General features: G+C 34.9%; 1 long non-coding RNA gene across 1 annotated transcript in view; it reads right to left on the reverse strand.

Moving 5' to 3' along the window:
* The window catches only part of LOC146993493 (uncharacterized), a 176,980-nt gene extending 165,381 nt beyond the window's left edge, over positions 1–11,599 (reverse strand). Inside the window, exon 1 of the long non-coding RNA XR_015038285.1 lies at positions 10,818–11,599. This is a non-coding gene — a long non-coding RNA (uncharacterized LOC146993493). The remainder of the gene's footprint in view (positions 1–10,817) is intronic.
* Positions 11,600–19,801: the final 8,202 nt, after the last annotated feature.

The following is a 19,801-nucleotide window of genomic DNA, read 5'->3' on the forward strand; positions in this document are numbered from 1 at the left end:
CATTTACTTACCAATCATTCCCTCCTTAATCAGTACCAAATGAGTTTCAAAAATGCAGGATTCGCACACAATTAAACCACGCAAAGTTTTGTATGGACTCTTCCATTAGAAATCGCATAAAACTATGAATTCTGAATTCAATTCTCAGCCTTGTGTATACGAGCCAAGTTTCCCTTATAAGTCCTACACGAAAGCATCCCTCTCCTCAGGCAGACCTTAATATGATCTTTGACCTTAATATGATCTCTTAATATGATAAATATGATCTTTGATATACTGGCAGTAGAGTCCTTACAAAATGGAGCGTGGCTTAAGAGCTTGCTAACCCTGTAAATTTGTTTCGAGAAAATTGTCCCAAAATAAGTGCTACATTTGCGGAAAGTAAAATTGAGGATGAAAGTATACAGTGTTTATTCATTGTATTACATTGTATAATTTTACTGGTGTCGATCTACTAAACAGCATCGAAAGGTATGACTCCACCTACTTGAAATGTAGCAGCTGATTTGGGACACATTTTTCGACCTAAACAGTGCCACGCCCCCTTCGTATTAAGGGATATAAGTTTTTCAGTATTCTTGCTCAGAGAAACTCCTCTTTTAAATTTACCCTGAGAATTAATTCCCCTTATATTATTGTCAATCTGACATAATATAAACACATCCGTAAATGACATGATATAATCTATATAGGCAATGTAGTATTTTTGCAAACATTCAACTGTGTATTATGGATTGGTCAACTTGGTGGGGCTTCAATAAAGCCTTAAAAAAGAAGAAAATTATAGTCACAAACACTCTCTGCCAGAAACTATATTTTCACTATTAAAAATGTTTTCCATTATCTGCCCCCGATAGAAAACTTTTCTGCAAATGCACACGTGGTAAAACTCAAATTCTAAATGAGAGTTTTAATCATTGTTTATAGGAATACATACCTAAGACTCGTTCGTCTCAATAACTAATTTGAACGTAGGTATTTTAGATGTGGAAATTAAATTTAAATTTAATGATGCGGCTTGCAACCGCCCCATCATTAATAATTAATTTTAATGATGGCGCTTAGAAAAAATTCTAAATTTTTGGAAATTGAACCCGCTCATAATATGAAATAGACATTGCAAAAAATTCATAAGGTTCGAGAGGCATCCTTAAGTTTCCAAAAACTGTCTAAGTCAGCCAGAGTTAAAATGAAATAATAAAACAAAGAAATACTGATGCAGAAATGTTAAAGCAAAATGATAAAGTTGCTGGAATGATATAAAATAGTACATTTTAAACACTATGGATATGCAAACAGTTTTTTGCCTTTTTCTCAAAATGTGTTTTTTTAATGTTTCAGTATACTTTTCTAAAACTCTGTTTCAGGTAGAGTACTTAATTTTTCCAAACTGTAAAACTGACTTCTTTAATAATACTTAACATTATAAATTCGAGCGGAAAATTTTTGAAAATAACGAAAAACATGTTTTTAAACTTTTGGGGATTTTCAAAGTTTTTGTAAAATATTTTTTATTTAATTTTTAACTAAAATGAAAACTGCGCTTTATTATTCTCAAATAGTATATGTTTGGATACTATACCAAATTTTAAGCTGATAAACTGAATAGGTTTTTAGAAATGTGTACCAAACAGACATATGTTCAAAAATTTCATATAGCCATTAAAGACGTTAATTAATTCTTACAAACTAATTCATGCAGATAACTAATTTTTTATTTATATACGAACTGAGATTTGTATATTTACTGTTGAAAGAAAAATATCAGTTACATCTGTATTTATAAATAAAGTAACCTGCTGTTGAATCTTGCGCAAAAACTGCTTCATTTCTCCTTTTAAGATCTTCATGTACCCTTAACATGGAAATAATATTTTAAAATAAAGCATTCGTGTGCACCAGCAAGAAAAGTGGCCAAATTTTGTATTAACTTCGTAAGCCGCCCCATTTTAAATGCCAGAATACACGAACGGTTTTGTAGTTAAGCTATATTTTACACTTAAGAGGATATTAGAGGAAACGGATTTATACTTCAGAGGAAAAAAATGATGAATCCGTAAGAGCGAACATGAATGAAATAATATATATGAGGGGGCTGATATGTTACTCCCTATAAGGAAATGTATTGACAAAATGCCAGTGCTAAATCTGGTTTGCAAAATTCCGATCTCGAAGATTCACCACATTCTGGATGGCTAGTTGAAGCTAATGAAGAGCTCAAGAAAATGAAGAACCCATATGTCGAAATTTGAGATCAAACTCTAGGCGTTTCGAATAATCATGAAAGTCGAATTCAATAAATTTAATCTCCCAGCGGTCTCACGAATTGTTATTCGCCGGTTTGCATCAGTTAATGTCTTTCTTGTGTCTTCATCAGCTTCAAAGGGGCTTCCAAAACGTGGTGCATCTTAAAGATCAAAATTGCCAGATCGAAGTTTTGCGAACCAGTTTTGGCACTGGCATGCTGTCAATACATCTTCTCCATACAAATCGGATATTTTTTTTTTCTTGCTTGAACAGTATTTTTACCTTTCCGATGGAAAAAAAGTAAAATATGTCGAAAGTGCTGCTTTGCATTTTCCATATTTGAAAAGGCACCAACCAAAAACTACTGCGTAGAATCAATCGAACATTTTCACAAACAAGGCTTGCTATATCAGCTTTCAAAAGCCCACCAGCGGCCGAGCGGTAAAGACGCTGAACACTGGTAGTTCTGTCCGAGGTTCGAATCCCGCAAACGGGCTGGCTGCATGGACGTTTTCGTGGTTTTCTCCATATGTAACGTGTATACGAGCCAGTTTCCTTTAAAAAGTCCTCCATGAAGGCATCCCTCCCTTTAGGCAGATAGCCCTCGTGTGCTTTACCATAATTTAATAATCCTAATCAGCTGTCATAATGTATAATGATTTTGCGGCTTAAGTGTGAAGTTCGCTGTGAAAAAATGTCATTTAGCCCACAGTTGCGAAAACCCGAAATTACTTTTCCGAACAATCCAATAAGTTAAATATATAACCAAAAACTTTCTTATTGTTAATGTATTCATCTTTTACGTATTTTATGTTTGCGTCTTAAACACGATTACGCAACTTTAATCCAATTATATAACCGGGTAAGTTGAATATATAGCTAAGAAGCTTGCTATTGTTAATGTATTCATCTACGTTAACGTATTCTATGTTTATGTCTTAAACACGATTACGCAACTTTAGATCAATTACATATAATTAGCAGAAAATGTTGGCACGAATCGAATTCAAATAAGAGCAATTAATGTACTTGTGTACGCATTTTATGTTTCAAGTTAAAACTAAGTAAAGAATTATTTGAATAGCAATATGTTGAATGAAGTTTAATACTTTGAATTCACGAACATATATGTAAATAACCAACGCATTATAAAATTGTAATTGGTTGTTGATATTATGTATTATAAATGAATTTATTTAAAATTAGGCTGTCTGTTCAACTGTCTATAAAGTTAAACGAAATTTAAGGTTTTCGAATATCAGATTATAGATTTTGAAATAGGGTATTTTAAATACACAAGATTTCGATTAGCACGGATTTGCCGAATACAACAGTTTTACACACTGTTTCAACCAACTCAAGTTGAAGAGTAGGGTGAAAAAGAGCTTAAGACAGAACGAAAGAAATTGTTAAAGGTTACCAATTTACGTGTATATTTTGAGTTTGCTCTGCTCTGCTAACTATTTTTCTTTCAGATTCCTGGGCGGAGATGCGAGACAAAAGTCTATAATGGATCTGAATATATAAATTAAATGACATTTTGTAGAATGTGAATTCAGCCGTAAGAACTTTAATAAGTTTTTTAACAACCGACTTATTCTCTTAAGATTATAATTAATAATTTTCTTCAAGGTTATTAATCTTGATGTATTATGTCTTCAAGGTTATTAATCTTGATGTATTCGTTATGTAAACTTCAAGGTTATTAATCTCTTAGATTATAATTCATAATTTTCTTCAAGGCACACGATTTGTTTAGATTATGATGGAAGAAAAGGAAGGATTTTGTGTTATTTAACCCGTTATGATTTGAAACTATTTTCCACAGTCGTTACCAGAACGCAAATTAGATGTAGAACACTTAAGCTGATGATTTTGAATGGTATAGAGTTAGAACTTCTGGTAGGTGACGGAGGACGGGGATGCCTTATGTTTAACAGACGTAAACAGCCATGTGTCCCACGCTCTCCTCTACCTAGAGGCAACAACTCCCTGGATCCGCAAGAGGCCCGCCCCGGGAGTTTATTGAGATATTAAAATGAGTTTGTTCACGTGGCCAAACAGGGGCGTCTTAGGTGTACAATGGATATTTGGCATCTTAATGCTAAGTCATACAGGCAGCTTACGCATACATATTTGAAATACGTGACAAATAAATATACATAGAGTAAACACAGTTCAACACACAGCATACAGAACATCAAAGTACGCACAATACGACATTAAACAGCATAAAACATGGTTGATCTTTACATTACGGTAACTTGGCGATTTTTTGGCGAAAATTTGGCGACCAACTCCCCTACAGCAACCCTCTATTTTTTTTTCCCCGCCGCCATTTTGTCTTCACGAAGTAAAGACATGTTTCTTTTCTTCTTATCTACTGAACACTTCTTCCAACAATCTAATAGCCGAATTACACTTATGCTAGAAATTTTATCAAACAAAACTGCTTAATCATGACAAATATTCACTGCAAAATTCGGAAAAAGTGCACAATACCATACACCTTAACGCGTTTTTCAAAATAACACATACACATAAACCATGTACACGCCGACTTATTTTTACTTAAAAAAACATCCCAGAATTGCACAAAAATGGCATTGCGCACACTCTTCACTATATCCATGTACACTGCTTTTATCTCATAAATTAAAAAAATTTCACGAAAATACATGACAATTTTCTCAATCTTTAAACCCGGTAAAAAGAACATATATGAAATTACATGATCGCGAAAAAGTATTTACCCTTTACAAATATGAACAGGCACAGCTTTAGTATAGCCCACCCGGAATTTTAAACAAAAAAAATATCGCCAAGAGCGGCGATAAATGATATGATCTGGTAACCCATACTATTCGCCAAACGCAATGTAAACAAGAGGATGGAATTACGGTTACAGCTAATTTAGTAGTCAGTTACATTTATTCAATTTCAATACAAATTACCGACATATCCGTTTACTCAAAGTTTAATGCACGTGCCCTGTATTCTTACTTTTCCGGTATAGATTTATCTTAAAATTTGTCTCACGCTGCGTTGCAGGAGGAAATACAACATTTTAAATTAGAATTCTACTAAAATTAATATCTAAATACACAATTCGTAACACTGTTATTGGCGATTGTTTAACGCTCAGATACCGTGAATACTATTTTGTATATATATTTTTTTGGCTACTTGAGGTGATATTTTTGCGTTTAGTTATTGCTTGCTCTAAAACTGCTGTTAGTGATGTTGTAATTAAATATCAGGAGATTATAAAGGAAAATTTAAGGTGGGAGTTTTCAAACAAGCGTAAAATTTTGGGAACAGATATTTTATGTATGAATTAACAATAGAGTATGAACTTTTTAGAGGATTTTTGATGGATTGTCGATTATTGAAGGATAACGTTTTCTGTGAAAAATGTAAGATACCATGCTGGTTTGTTAGTTAGAAAAAGTCACCGAATGGTAGTATTTGCAAGAAATGTATGGCTGAGAAATCAATTAGGCTATGATCTTGATTCGCCTGTATTAAACTCAATTTTTCTAAAAACTTTTTTTTTTTTTTTCCAACGCGAATCAATGGAGTTGCTTATGCGCGAATTTCTGCAATTCTCCGATTTCTTTTAAGTGAAAGCAGATTTCTTAGTATATGAGCAATGCAGAGTTTATTCAATTTCTGATTTTTAAATAAAAAGAGATCGCTATATACATGGGCAAAGCCAATGCAGTGCGCAATGCCAAGGTTGTGCACGGTCCCTAGTTTGTGCAATTCTGGGATGTTTTTTTAAGCGAAAATAGATCGATGTGTACATGGGCAGAGCCAATGTAGTGCGCAATGCCGAGGTGGCGCGCTATGCCTAGTTTGTGCAGTTCTAGGATGTTTTTTAAGTGAAAATAGATCGATGTGTACATGGGCACAGCCAATGTAGTGCGCAATGCCGAGGTTGTGCGCGGTGCTTAGTTTGCGCAATTCTGGATGTTTTTCAAGTGAAAATAGATCGATGTGTACATGGGCAAAGCCAATGTAGTGCGCAATGCCAAGGTTGTGCTCGGTGCCTAGTTTGTGCAATTCTAGGATGTTTTTTAAGTGAAAATAGATCGATGTGTACATGGGCAAAGCCAATGTAGTGCGCGGTGCCTAGTTTGTGCAATTCTAGGATGTTTTTTTAAGTGAAAATAGATCGATGTGTACATGGGCAAAGCCAATGTAGTGCGCGGTGCCTAGTTTGTGCAATTCTCGGATGTTTTTTTAAGTGAAAATAGATCGATGTGTACATGGGCACAGCCAATGCAGTGCGCAAGCCGAGGTTGTGCGCGGTGCTAGTTTGTGCAATTCTAGGATGTTTTTTAAGTGAAAATAGATCGATGTGTACATGGGCAAAGCGGCAAGAAAGGAAGTATAATAGTAAATAACTATCTAAGATTGATGTTTTCATTTAGATGAATAGTTAATTTCATATAATACTTTTTTATTATTATAATTTATATGAAAAAGGCTAAATATGACTGAATGGAAGCATAAGAGTAAATAACTATTTCAGATCATTATTATATTTATATAAAAATTGCTAAACATAACTGAATGGATAAATTATTCGCTATTTCGCTACCGACTATCGCTAAAGCATAATTTCGCTACTGACTTATCGCTAAAGCATAATTTCATCTCATTGGTTGTTCAAACGTAATTTTCTATAATGAATGATGCCTTTTCTTTGAAAATATTCTCGGTAAAGTGCAGAATCGCTCACTTATTTGTTTGCCCATTTTTACAAGGGTAAAAACAATTGGATTTTTGTCAATTTTCTTTTACTTTTTAAGTGAAAATAGGTGGATGTGTACATAGATAAAGTCAAGGGTGTGCGCAGTGCCATTTTTGTGCAATTCTAGGACTTTTTTTAAGTGAAAAATAGGTCGATGTGCACATGAATACCGAGTATGTGCAGTTCTTAAAAACGAGTCAAGCAGTGGATGAATCTGGACTTTACCCAAAATTCTATTGCCGACTTTTCGTCATGGGCAATTCCCAAATTGTTAAATCTGTAGGATATCAAAAAAGGATTTAAAAATTAAACTAGTATATCAATGGCGTCTTAAGAAATATAGAACTATATAAACTTACGCAATCTGAAATCAACGCGTACGCTAGATTTGGCGCGCTGTTAAATGGGCGCGTTTGCTAGATTTGGCGCTTTTGCGCATACATTTTTGTTGCAATTTTTTTACGGCCCTCAAAACCGAATAAAAATATGTAATATATTTTACTTGTTGCTCGCACATGGTAAGCCTAACCACCCGCTATTGCGACATCACCAACGCGTTCTATCGGCAAAGAATAACAATTCTGCTACAGCGAACGGATGAATCGGAAATATTTGGTTTCTTCCATTAGTATCCTTATTTATTTTGTTTTATTTTATTTGAAAGCAAAGACTCCCACTCACACTTCAGGTAATCGAAAGATTTTTAGAACATTCTGGAATTTCTCAAGAGCCTTTATAACTTTAACTAACCAGGCACGAGGTGTAATGGTATTTAGACACCGAGGTACTTGGACATGCCGCCTTACTCCTACTCGAATAAGCTTAAAATTTAGAATTCATTTCTAAAAGTACCTGCAAAGATGCTAAATCCATATATAAAATGTAAGAACAATGTCAATAAATTCAAAGGTTTTATTAAACGAAGTCTTAGAATTAGATTCACTAATATTAAACGTTACAACTCACAAGCTCAATCAAAGAACACAGATGCAAGAAAGTACGAACGTATTGGTGCCAGAAAAAGAACGCATAAAATAAAGATCAGAAGGCACATTAGACTTTAAGTGCACAAACTAATACACATAATCAATTTACAATATACTATTTTCATCAGAACTAATAGATTTATTTAGCAGCGTTAATAGTGTCTTCAGAAATAACAAATACAGTAAATTTGCCTAAGGTAGATTTCGTAGTCGTTTCAGGAAGACTAAGTTTTTAACAAGATCGTTCACAGATTACGAACTGGTATTTTTAAAAGCGTAAAATACCTATAAACGTTTCCTTAACTCCTTGAAAGTGGAGCAAACACTTTTGCAAACATTAAACATATCACCAATACTTGGCAGGCCCGGCTGATCAGTTATTGCTATGTATGTTTTTATGAACGCGCGCACCATTTTAATAACTTCATGTATTCGAAATACCAGCATATGCACACGGTGATTTCTAATCATATAATTATTATTTGCATTAGCATTTACATTGGGTGCTCGGTATTTAGGTAATTTAGCACAATCTCGAAAATTTGACGTGTGTTCAGTTAATTCACAATTATAAAAGTTAACCATGCCTAATACTTTTAGACACAATTTTCTTTTTTTGTACTGACTAACACATTTAACGCGCCGAGGCTTTAAATTACACTTCAGAAAAGTGCTTAAGAGGGCTATATACCTTCGAACACTTTTTTTCTAATTTTTAAGTTTTTGCATTTAATTTTGGCTTTAAAGTAATTAATGATGAAAACAATGAAGAATCTGAGTTATTTAATGACCAATAATAATTTTCTATTTTTTGGAGTAAAATAAGAAAACAAGCAAAAAAAAAAAAAAAAAAAAAGCAATATTTACAATACATTAGAAATACTGTATTAAGAAAAGTATAATATATTTTCATATTTTGTAAAATGCAAACCCATCATAAGGAGGTAGACTAAAGCTAGGAAGTTATTTAAAATATTTTTGAGCTAGAATGTGTAATATAACAAAGAAAAAGCATATTTTCGCATTAAAATTCATCTTTAATACGTAATTACTTTATAAAAAATGCATTTATCAATTAGTAAATAGTCTATCTCCTTGTATGAAGTGTTCTAAACATGTATACCAAATTGCATAAGAGTTTAATCATCATTTTTAAAGATATCATGTTTCTTGTTAGCATTAAAACGCGAAAAATGAAAAATGAGGTAAACTCGTTTAAAGAATTCAAACACTCGAATACCTACTTTTAATCAGTTTATAAACTTGAGATTCCCCTGATTTATAACTAATGCCCTCTTGGTTTTTCGAATTTACATTTTTTTGCTTTCTCGCAGCTTTTAAAATTTTTCTAAGCTTTTTAAAGCCAAATATGGGAATGTCGTTTTGCATTGTCCATAGGGTTCACATAAAAACTTTCATACTCGTTTTGCAGTGTAGTAACCAATATTTATACCTTTACCCTATCTATGCCTATAAAATTTAACGAATATTACTCAGTAATAAATAAAAAACGCTTATCAGCAATGTAAACACAGCATCAAAACACGATGCTGTGTTTCGTTATTGAATTCAGAACACACAGCTTGAAATTATGCTAGAACAAAATTTCGTTGCCATCATAAAAATACTTTTTGGCCTTTAAAATGCAATTAAATTAAGTTTTAAGCCTTGAAAATAAAAGTAAACAACTCTGACACACCCACTTCGGCCTTTCAAATATTTCCGTCTTGTGCAATTGCGGTATGCTTTTCGACGACAAGGTGTCAAATAAAGTATCATAACTCTGGTTTAAATGAACGTAGGAACAAATTTCATCGAGCATAAGAAAAAAAAAATGAGTTTTTTTTTTTTAACCAAAATCTCGGTTTCTAAGGTATACAAGCCCCTTTAAAGTACTGGCAATTGTGGCACTGGACCACGCCTCTCAATCTACAGAGGATTACGGAAACACTAAAATATAAGAATTTAGTAACTTTACACATGCATTCGCCACCAGGAACAAGCTGTAACTCTACCTGGTACAAAGGCATTGGTTTTCTGGATTTCGATGTGAATATTTGTACAACCTTTTTTATTGCGAAACCTTCGCAGTTCTTCGTCGGTTTCCTTTTTAGGCATGTACGTGCGTAAACCTTTAATGACCACTTAAGTGGACGCTCGAATTTCGGCCTTACAATGTAATTAATGATTTATCCTCTTATCTATAAGATATTTAGAAATTACTCTGTGATTATTTTCCATTTAAGGAAATATTTTCAGAAATTTACCAGGGAAAATATTAAGAAAAATTTGTACCCGCATCTTGTTTAAGAATTTTTAAAAACTCCAAGAATTTAACATTTTGTTGCGCCATTTATACGTTTTGTTTTAGGAAGCTGATTATCACTAAAGCTTTGTGCGTCCGTGGGTAACCATAACACACTTATCATTCATAGCATTACTATCATTTACATTTTTCTCGCAAGCTTAAGACAGTTACTAAAATTTATTTTGAAGAAGTTGATCAATACTGTGGTTCAAAATCTTACTTCGCTTGTCCGTATTTTTCGACGGAATAAAGCCAACAGCAGGTAGAGTACCTTTTACGCGTTTATTCGATTTCTTAGTACAGCTTCTAAGTTTGCTAATACTAGTTTCACTCCGGAACGTAGAAAAATACTTTACACAACCAGTGCCACTTTCAAAATGATTAGTAGCCGAGAAATTACCAGAATCGACACTGGCACGATCAAAGCTAACACCGCTACAAAAATTTAATCGTAATTTTTAGATTACATTAAAGTAATTATTTGAATCACATCTGGAACCAAACTGTTTGCACTTACCTTACACGTGGTCGATCATCACCCGAAATCTTTCATACTGGAGATTCACAAAAGGCGAACGGCTCATTTTCTTCGAATGGAACGTTTTAAGAAAATTGCTACATATCATCTAATTTCGATAGCAGTTTATTCCGTAGTCCAAGTAGAAGCATCAAGTCAGAAGTGTCGTAAGAGTCTTTTATGACTAAGTCCTTAGAACGAGCACCAAAATTTTGAAGTCACCAGATAGAGATCATAACTAGTCACTTATTCCGGTTTAGGCATCATGTGGTCTACACCAAAACTTCAATTCACCAGATAGAGCTAATACTTCTAAGGTGCAAATTCAGGTTTAGGCTTCCCGCCGTCTACTCTTTCCATATCTGAAAGCGTAAAAAGCGAGTCCACGCTCACTTCACTATCCCAAAAACACAATCACAAAAATCCGAAATCATAGAAGCACTAAGAAAATTACCATGCAAAAGGTTGGTTGTCGAATGACGATCTTTCCTCGGATGACAACCAAGTACGGTTGCACTTGGGAACATGTAAACTGGATACCATCAATACCTACAAAATTACTGACAAGAAAATTTTCGAAAATTACATTAACAATCTTCTCTCCTTCCAACAGAGCTGCTCAAAACAATGAAAAGTATTGATCCTGCATTCTTTAACTTAAGGAATACTATCTAGAGCGCATATAACAATTCCATTTCAAAACTCGGTCAAAAGCACGAGATTCACAAATTCCTGCCTTTCGCAAGCAAGGACCGTTAAACCAACAGTTAAGCTTCTCAGCCAACGAAAAAAAATTTACAGCCAATCACATAATATCTTTTGCTTATCCGACGAACTAAACTGAACTGAAATGAGTTCTGGTCTGATGAAATCGCTTACTCTTCTTATCACGCATGTTAAACACATTGGCAAATAACTGTCGCCAACAGAATCTGACCAACAGAATCTTTAGTGGATTTTATAAAGTTGTAACAATTAAAATCTTCAATTTAATGTGGCTTCGTCACACGTACTGACAGTGGCCAAGAATCAATAAAAGATAATAAAATATTACTTATCTATGCGGTTAGAAAAATGTCACAACTTTAAAAAAAAGCCAATAGTCATAGTGAAGCTTTTTATAGAAAAGTAAGAGACAAGAAGGAAGCTGAAAACAAGAAACTCCACTAGTTTCTTGAACGATTTCTAACGAAATCTATTTCTACTCTAATTGGAGGTAAATCCACTAATTTTGACCGGATGCAAGTAGGTCACCCCGACGGCAGTGCAAAAACAAAAGCAACATAAGGGCCATAAGACAGTTTGGATTCACCGTTCGAAAACATAATTTTTTCGTTTCATTCTCAAAACCCACGGATGAGACCGTGGAATTTTAGAATGAAGACATAGCAGAATCTAATCTTGCAGAGGCTAATCCTGGAACATACACAGAAAACAAAACCATCGGTTTTTACCGTCAGTTATGCTAATACTTGCTTTCCAATTCAACTAGAATTATTGCACATTTGAGACAGAAGTTGTGCCCGTAAGTGAAAATTTTAAATTTCCTACTAGCGAAACAGGTAGACGATTCAGTTATTCGTGTTTTCATATGGTGTTGTAAAATGGTGGAAAGAGTAAACGAACTTGACTTCCATATTCTGTTTCATTAGATGTCGCCTTTTGCTTTCCATGTAAATTACTCGGAAGGTCCGGAAGAGAAAATATTCTGCTTATTAATCTTTGTTATAGAGGTTAGGTTAGGTTATTTAATTACGGCACAGCCTCGGAGGCTATCTGCCTAAGGGGAGGGATGCCTTCGTGGAGGACTTTCTAAGGGAAACTGGCTCGTATACACGTTACACATGGGGAAAACCACGAAAACACCCATGCAGCCAGCCCGCTTGCGGGATTCGAACATTGGACCGAACTACCAGTGTTCAGCGACTTTACCGCTCGGCCGCTGGTGGGCCTTTGTTATAGAGACTGGCGTCATTGCTCCGACTATTCTTTTAGCTATCAGAATTGTGCGAAACATAGGAAATGTGCTAAAATTTATTGGAGCTGAAAACACCGAGAATCAAAAATAGAACAATAGATAGAGAACAACAAAAGCTTTCGTTGGAATAGAAACGATGGACAGCAGCTATCGTAAGCTATACTGCAATTTCTGGCTAGACAGAACTTAGATTTTAGAGGCAGTAGTTCAAGCCTCTACAAAAAACCAATGAAACCTCTTTAAAAGAGTTTGAACCGATAGTCAGATTCGATACTGTTTTATTTGAACACATAAATAACGTCAAAAAATCTGAGGATAAATACTCTCATGAATCATGATTTAAGTCAGTATTTTCAAAATGGAATTATTGCACTTTTAGCTTATTCAACTGCAAAACAGCTTATGAATATAATACAGAATTCCAAATATTTTCCTGTTATATTAGACAAACTGAACAAAATTACGAAATGGGATTTTACCCGATTAATGATGCTACAGGAGAAGGTTTATTCCATTTTTATTAGGCGACGGATTTTCTAATTTAAATCTAGACCTTCAAATTATATTGGGCCAAGCATACGGTAATGGCGCCAAAACACCAAATACATATGTGTGCAAAAAGGGACCTAGATGTTAATCCTAAGGCATTTTTTGAACCCTTTGCGACACATTCTTTGAATTGAGTATTCAATGACGCTACTAAATCAAGTGGAAAGATTGCAAATTTCCTTTATATTATTCAAGAATTGTGCAATTTGGTTTTCAGTTGTAGCATGGGGATGAGTTATTTTAAAGAAAACAATTACAAACTTTTCTTTAAATCCGCTAAGCGACACTCGCTGGGGAATTCGAATTGCGACCATTGCAAACAGATCTTAAAAACCTACTCGTTGAGCTGAATCAACTTTCCTAAGAAACAAAATATTGTGTAGCTAGACTAGTTTAGTTTATGTAATAACGACAAAGCCTCGAGGGCTATCTGCCTAAGGGAAGAGATGTCTTCGTGGTAAACTTTCTAAGGGAAACTGACTCGTACACACGTTACACATGGGCGGACAATCACTAAAACGCCCATGTAGTCAGCACGTTCGCAGGATTCGAACCTTCGACCGAACTACCAGTGTTCAGCGACTTTATCGCTCGGCCGTTGGTGGGCCCATGTAGCTAGACTAAGCTGGCGGGAAAAAAAATCGCTCATATAAATTTAAATGCTCAGTAATAATTTGGCATGATTTGCTAGAAAGAATAAATATTGTTTTAAAAATATTGTAGCAGTCTATCATAGATTTATAAGAATCTTTTGAAGCATTATAAAATTTAAAAATGTATTTAATTTCGAAAAGAAATGACGAAAGCTTTACCACATTTATACATCAATCAACTATTTTAGCACAGGAATTGAAGTAGAGCCCCAATTTCCCAAAACTCGTGAAATACTAAACTCTTAGTATGTTACACTACGAGTCACAGGATGAACATGTTACAGACCCTAAAAAAATTTTAAAGCTCATTTTTACTTTCAAAGTTTAGACACTGCCGTCAGTTCATTTGTAGGTGACCCTCTCCAGCGCTCCGCACTAATCTCGCACCTTCAAGAAGTCCTCCGTCTGCAAGAAAAGTCAATGAGAATCTAAATTTCCTGGGTGAAGGCGCACGCCGGAATCCAGGGAAATGAAGCAACAGACGCTCTTGCCAAGGAGGCTGCCCAAAATGAGGAAACGGAGCAGATTCAGGTGCCCTTGCCCCGGTCATGCCTAAAGAGGCAAATAGAGGAGACCGCTATTGGAAACTGGCAGAATGAATGGGACCAAATCCCGCAAGGCCGCAGAGCATATGAGTTCCTGCCCAAGGTAGAGGTGGACCGGCTCATCTCAGCGCCCTACCTCACGCGATATATAACAGGCCACGGCCCCTTTCCGACGTACTTTGCAGAAAGGGGTCTAGCAACAACTAATATGTGTGTTTGTGACAACTTGGGCTCACCAGACCATTATGTCACGGAGTGCCCTTAACAGCAGAATGGCACATCAAATTCCCAACCACCAATGTTCTGCCTTTCAAACGCCTTCTCGTAAAACATCGAGGCACGCGGCGAAAGCTTAAAAGCATAATGGACAAGCTAGAAAAAATGGGCATAGACCTCTGCAGGCCGGAATAGGGCACATGCAATAAACATAATTGGCATAACGATTCTCAAAGCTTACTAAATTAGCTAGGACAGCAATGGTATGTGTATCCGTAGTATGGAAATGTAACTGCTTTTAGTTATCCACGACCTGACGTGTCGTTAAAGGCTATTAGCACAGTAATGGACAGTGCACATATAATACTGTAGATGTAACGTGGCATGTATTGAGCACACATCTGTTAAGCGTTTTACAACTGTGAAGTCTCTAGATGGTTGCAGGGCCAGGGTAATACCGGAGTAGTCGTAGAAAGCCGTCCGGGTGCCCTGTCCTGCTATCACCTGTCACCTGTAGGTGACCTTTGTTGCAAAGATGTTTCTCATATTCAGTTTTTACTAAGTTTCATTCTGAAGATAGCTGCAATTTGAAAACGGGTGGAGCGGATTTAGGCATTAAATGAATTAAGATCAAATTATATTTAAAAAGGGACTTAGACGTTATATAATTGCATTATTAACTATCATATTTCGAGATATATTTACCAACATTTGCCTTTAGAAACTTTGAGTCATACATTAGGTCGAAATTTAACAGCCTGTTTCGCCAATTTATCTACTATATCGCTTAGAATTTCTTTGAATTTACCAATTAGTGTTGCTTAAGGTGGAAGGTTTTCAAAATTAAGTGTAATTAAAAATTATTAAGAACAACGATTTCACAGGGAAGGTGTATTAATTTCGTTATTATTTCTATTGAAAGAGGTATTTATGAAGTGGTAGACATTTCAAGGCGTATTCGGAAACTAAGTACCGTTTTGAAAAAAAAAAAAAAAAAAAAAAAAGTAAAACAATTGTTTCGAATCCGATTTTATTTTTACATGAAAATACATGTCTTAAACTATTTTTCAACATAGTTTCCGCCAATGATCAAACACTTGTCATAGCGACTGACCAGTTTTTGTATACCATCGTCAAAGAAACTTCCCGCCAGTTTCGATAACCACGACTCCACAGCATTTTTCGTGTCATCGTCAGATCCAAAGCGCTTGCCACCAAGCTCGCGCTTCATGTGCAGGAACAAGTGATATCAGATGGCGCGAAGTCCGGGCTGTACGGCGGGTGATCGAACTGCTCCCAGTGAAACTGTCGAATTAACGATTGAGTGACACCAGCAGTATGGGGCCGAGCATTGTCAGTTCCTTTACTGAGCATTCCTCTTCGTTTGTTTTGAATGGCACGCCTTAGTTTTGTTAAAGTCTCACAATATCGTGCCGCATTAATGGTTTCACCTCTGGGAAGAAATTCAGTAAGCAAAACGCCTTTCCTATCCCAGAAGACAGTGCACATGATCTTTTGTGAAGACACATTCACTTTGAATTTTGGTTTTTTCGGAAAATGAGTGTGTCTCCACTCCATCGATTGTTGTTTCGATTCTGGTGTGAAATGACACACCCAAGTTTCATCACCTGGCACAATTTGGTTTAAAACGTTTTCTCCCTCATCACTGTACCGCGTGAGAAATGTCAGGGCACTACCAAGTCGCTTTGTTCTGTGAACATCAGTGAGCATTTTTTGGAACCATCGGGAACACAGTTTGCGATAATTCAAGCGGTCAGACACAATTTCGAACAAAACAGTACTTGAAATTTGTGGAAATGCCTCTGAAAGAATTGTCATTGTGAAGCGTCTGTTCTCATGAATTGCTTCATCAACTTTCCTTACCAAATCATCGGTGACAACAGAAGGCCGACCACTCCGAGCCTTGGCGTGGACATTTGTTCGACCTGCATTAAACATTCTTACCCACTTTCTCACCATTCCATCACTTATCGCGTATTCACCGTAAACGTCTGTCACTTGACGATAAATTTCGGCCGGTTTAACATTCCTCGCGTTCAAAAATTTAATCACGGCACGAATCTCATAGTCAGCGGGCGAACTAATTGTCTTAAACATTTTGAATGTGCACAGCAAACTGAAAACACAACATAGAGCAACTAAAATGGCGACAATTGAAAGTCGGTGAACAAGAAAGACTAGTGCGCATGCGCGGGGTGCTTACCACAGCGCTGCGACGGCGCTAGAATGAAACGGTACTTAAGTTTCCGAATACGCTACGTATTATAGATGAAATACTTAAAAGAAATACATGTAATCACTTGTAAGAAAGGTCCAGAAAAATCTTATAATTCTTTTAAAAATCAGAAGATGGTATCTATTCTAAAGAAGAAGTTATCTGTTTTACTTTCATTGTCTTATGCTAAGTTTTCTTAATTATTCTTAAGATAATGAAATAATACTACTAATAAACAAAAATTGAAAATGGTTATTTGGCACGCTTGTTCTTTTCCTTAATACCGTTTTATTACTAATTATACAAATATATACTGGAGTTGTAGATTATATTTTTATGGCAATAAAATACATAATTTAACATGCTTCACTCTTTTTTCTTTTCATTAAATTCCTGTATTTATATAATTTTTCCAAGTATTTCATAGTAATTAATTTAAAAGTTTAAAGCATAAGGTTTGCATGTGATGCCCATATCACGTACAAATTAAAATTTGCGAGTTTCAATTTGCACGTAAACGGCCGATGGTCTAAGATAGGGATTGCTATAATATAAACAGTTATGGAACTTTTTATGAATAAAAATATATTAATAAGAAAAGAAAAAAAAATTAAATCTGAAAGATTTCAGATTTTATATTACGCCCAAAAGGGCGTTTTGTTAACATTTATGGTTTACCTTTATTTATTAAATATCATTTTTTCTTGTACTTAAACCACATAAAAATCGACTCAACAGCATTATCTCAAAATATTCAAAAACAACAAAAAAGCGGATCTTTTAAAATTTCTGATAGGAGTTCTCGTGCGCTGGAGACCTTCCGTACAGTGTTGCCATTACTTCTTTGAAATCGTTGAGTTTGTTGTAAAAAAATTCGTTAAAGGTTTACAAAATTTGAAACAGATAATAAAACAAATTCGAAATTCAAAACTCGGGCTTCCGATGCCCATGTTCGGTTGGAGAACTACGTTATTCAAAGTTGGATGGCTGTAGGTATCGTTGTTTTTTCACAGCGCGAGAAACATCCATGCATTCATTCAGATTCTTCGTTATTTAGTTTCTTTAAATGTTATACTTGGAGATTATATTTGGTGGCAACAGTTTGAAAAGTAAACCAATGCAGAAAGGGAAACAATTCAAAATGCCGTTTCGAGACTAATAGCCCTTTGGGTCTAATGCCCCGCTGGGCTAAAAAACAAAAGAAAGCTTTCAAAAAAGCATGGTGCCTTTAAATAATTTCACGCAGATTTCCAAAAAAGAAAGAGGGGGTGCATCGAAAACCAAATGCAGTCTAGACTTAGTCATTATGATGCTGGGAATTTTATCTCTTTTTATTATCACTATTCAAAAACATTAGGCAGCTAAGATCCGTAACTAATATGCTATAATATAATACATCGATAAATACAATTGAAAAATGTGTCTTCCTTTACCAGGAAATAACAACGTAAATGAAACCAGAGGTTAACAAAAATTGCGTGTGGTAAGCTTTCAAAAAACTGGTTCTTCCTCCCGGAACGATTTCATGGCGGCAGGATGTCTGGTTTTAAAATTTTAACAGTGTTCCCTATGCGTAATGCGAATACTGGCTAATTTTCCTTCGAAAGTCTTCCATAAAGGCATCATCGCTTTTTAGAGGGTAGTCATCTCCAATGCTCCAATGCTTATTCAATGCTTATGCAGCTGCAATGCTTATTCTAATAATTCTAGTTTTATAAATTACAATTTTATAAAAATATTTACTATTCCACTAAATAGCAGTAGTTTATAAAATTACAATTATATACTTGTAATTGTAATTTATATGAATGAATGGCTGTGAAACTATTCGTGTTAAAAAAGTTCATGGTTTTAAAAATATCACTTTTAAAATATTTAAATGGCATTCCTGTTGCACATTTCATTCGGCACTTGCAACTAAACAAAGCTGCAAATGGAAAAATAGTGTCGGCGAATTTCATGCTCCAACTGTCGTTTCTAAAACGTCGACGGATTGTGATGGAACAAGGCACTTTTCTTGGGAACGCCATCGTCATCAATCTCATTGAATGCGTCCGAAAGTTATATATTGCTCTGCTACTTTGTTGGTGCTTTTTAAAGATATTTGAAAAGAAATCCTTGATTTTGTTTTGTTGTCGGTATTTTGCAACGAGTCAGTGTCGGTTGCACTGTTAATTCATTGAACCTACTGTCCCAACGTTCGTTTTGTTTCGATTATTTTTATATCCTTATTTTTCTTTTTTCTTTTTATTTCTTAATTTTCTTCGTAACTTAATGCTCATTTTAATGTTTCTTTTTAATTTATCTTTTCAGAAGGAGGTTTTTTTTTTTTCCTTTTTTTTTAAACTTGCATTTTATTAACGATTCATGAAACCCTTTCTATTGAAATGCTACATATTTATAAAAATATATTTCCAAATGCACTACTTACATTGCTATGAAGAACATTTTTGGCTTTATTAAGTAATGTGTACGTAGTTTAAGATTCATTTTAATGCTACATGCTTTTGTATTTTCTAGAATACATTACTTTTAATCAGTCATACGTGCATATCTATTTTCAATGTACTGTCTTAAATTTAGGCAGAAGTTTCAAAATAGAAAAATAAGGTTTAATTCATATTTTTAGTCCAAAGGGGCTTTGTACCTGAAGGACTATTGCTTTCGTTTTGCAATTTTTTGTTGGTTCACTATAAATATCCGCTTCATTTTTCAAATTGTTGACACCAGTCCTGCATTATATATGAAATAATGAAAAATAATAAATGTATGTATATTTCTCGCATTGGGATAAAACAACGGTACAT

The sequence above is a fragment of the Stegodyphus dumicola genome, chromosome 12 (genome assembly GCF_044657685.1).
Source record: "Stegodyphus dumicola isolate Sdum_Otavi_A_Nest chromosome 12, ASM4465768v1".
NCBI lineage: Eukaryota > Metazoa > Arthropoda > Arachnida > Araneae > Eresidae > Stegodyphus > Stegodyphus dumicola.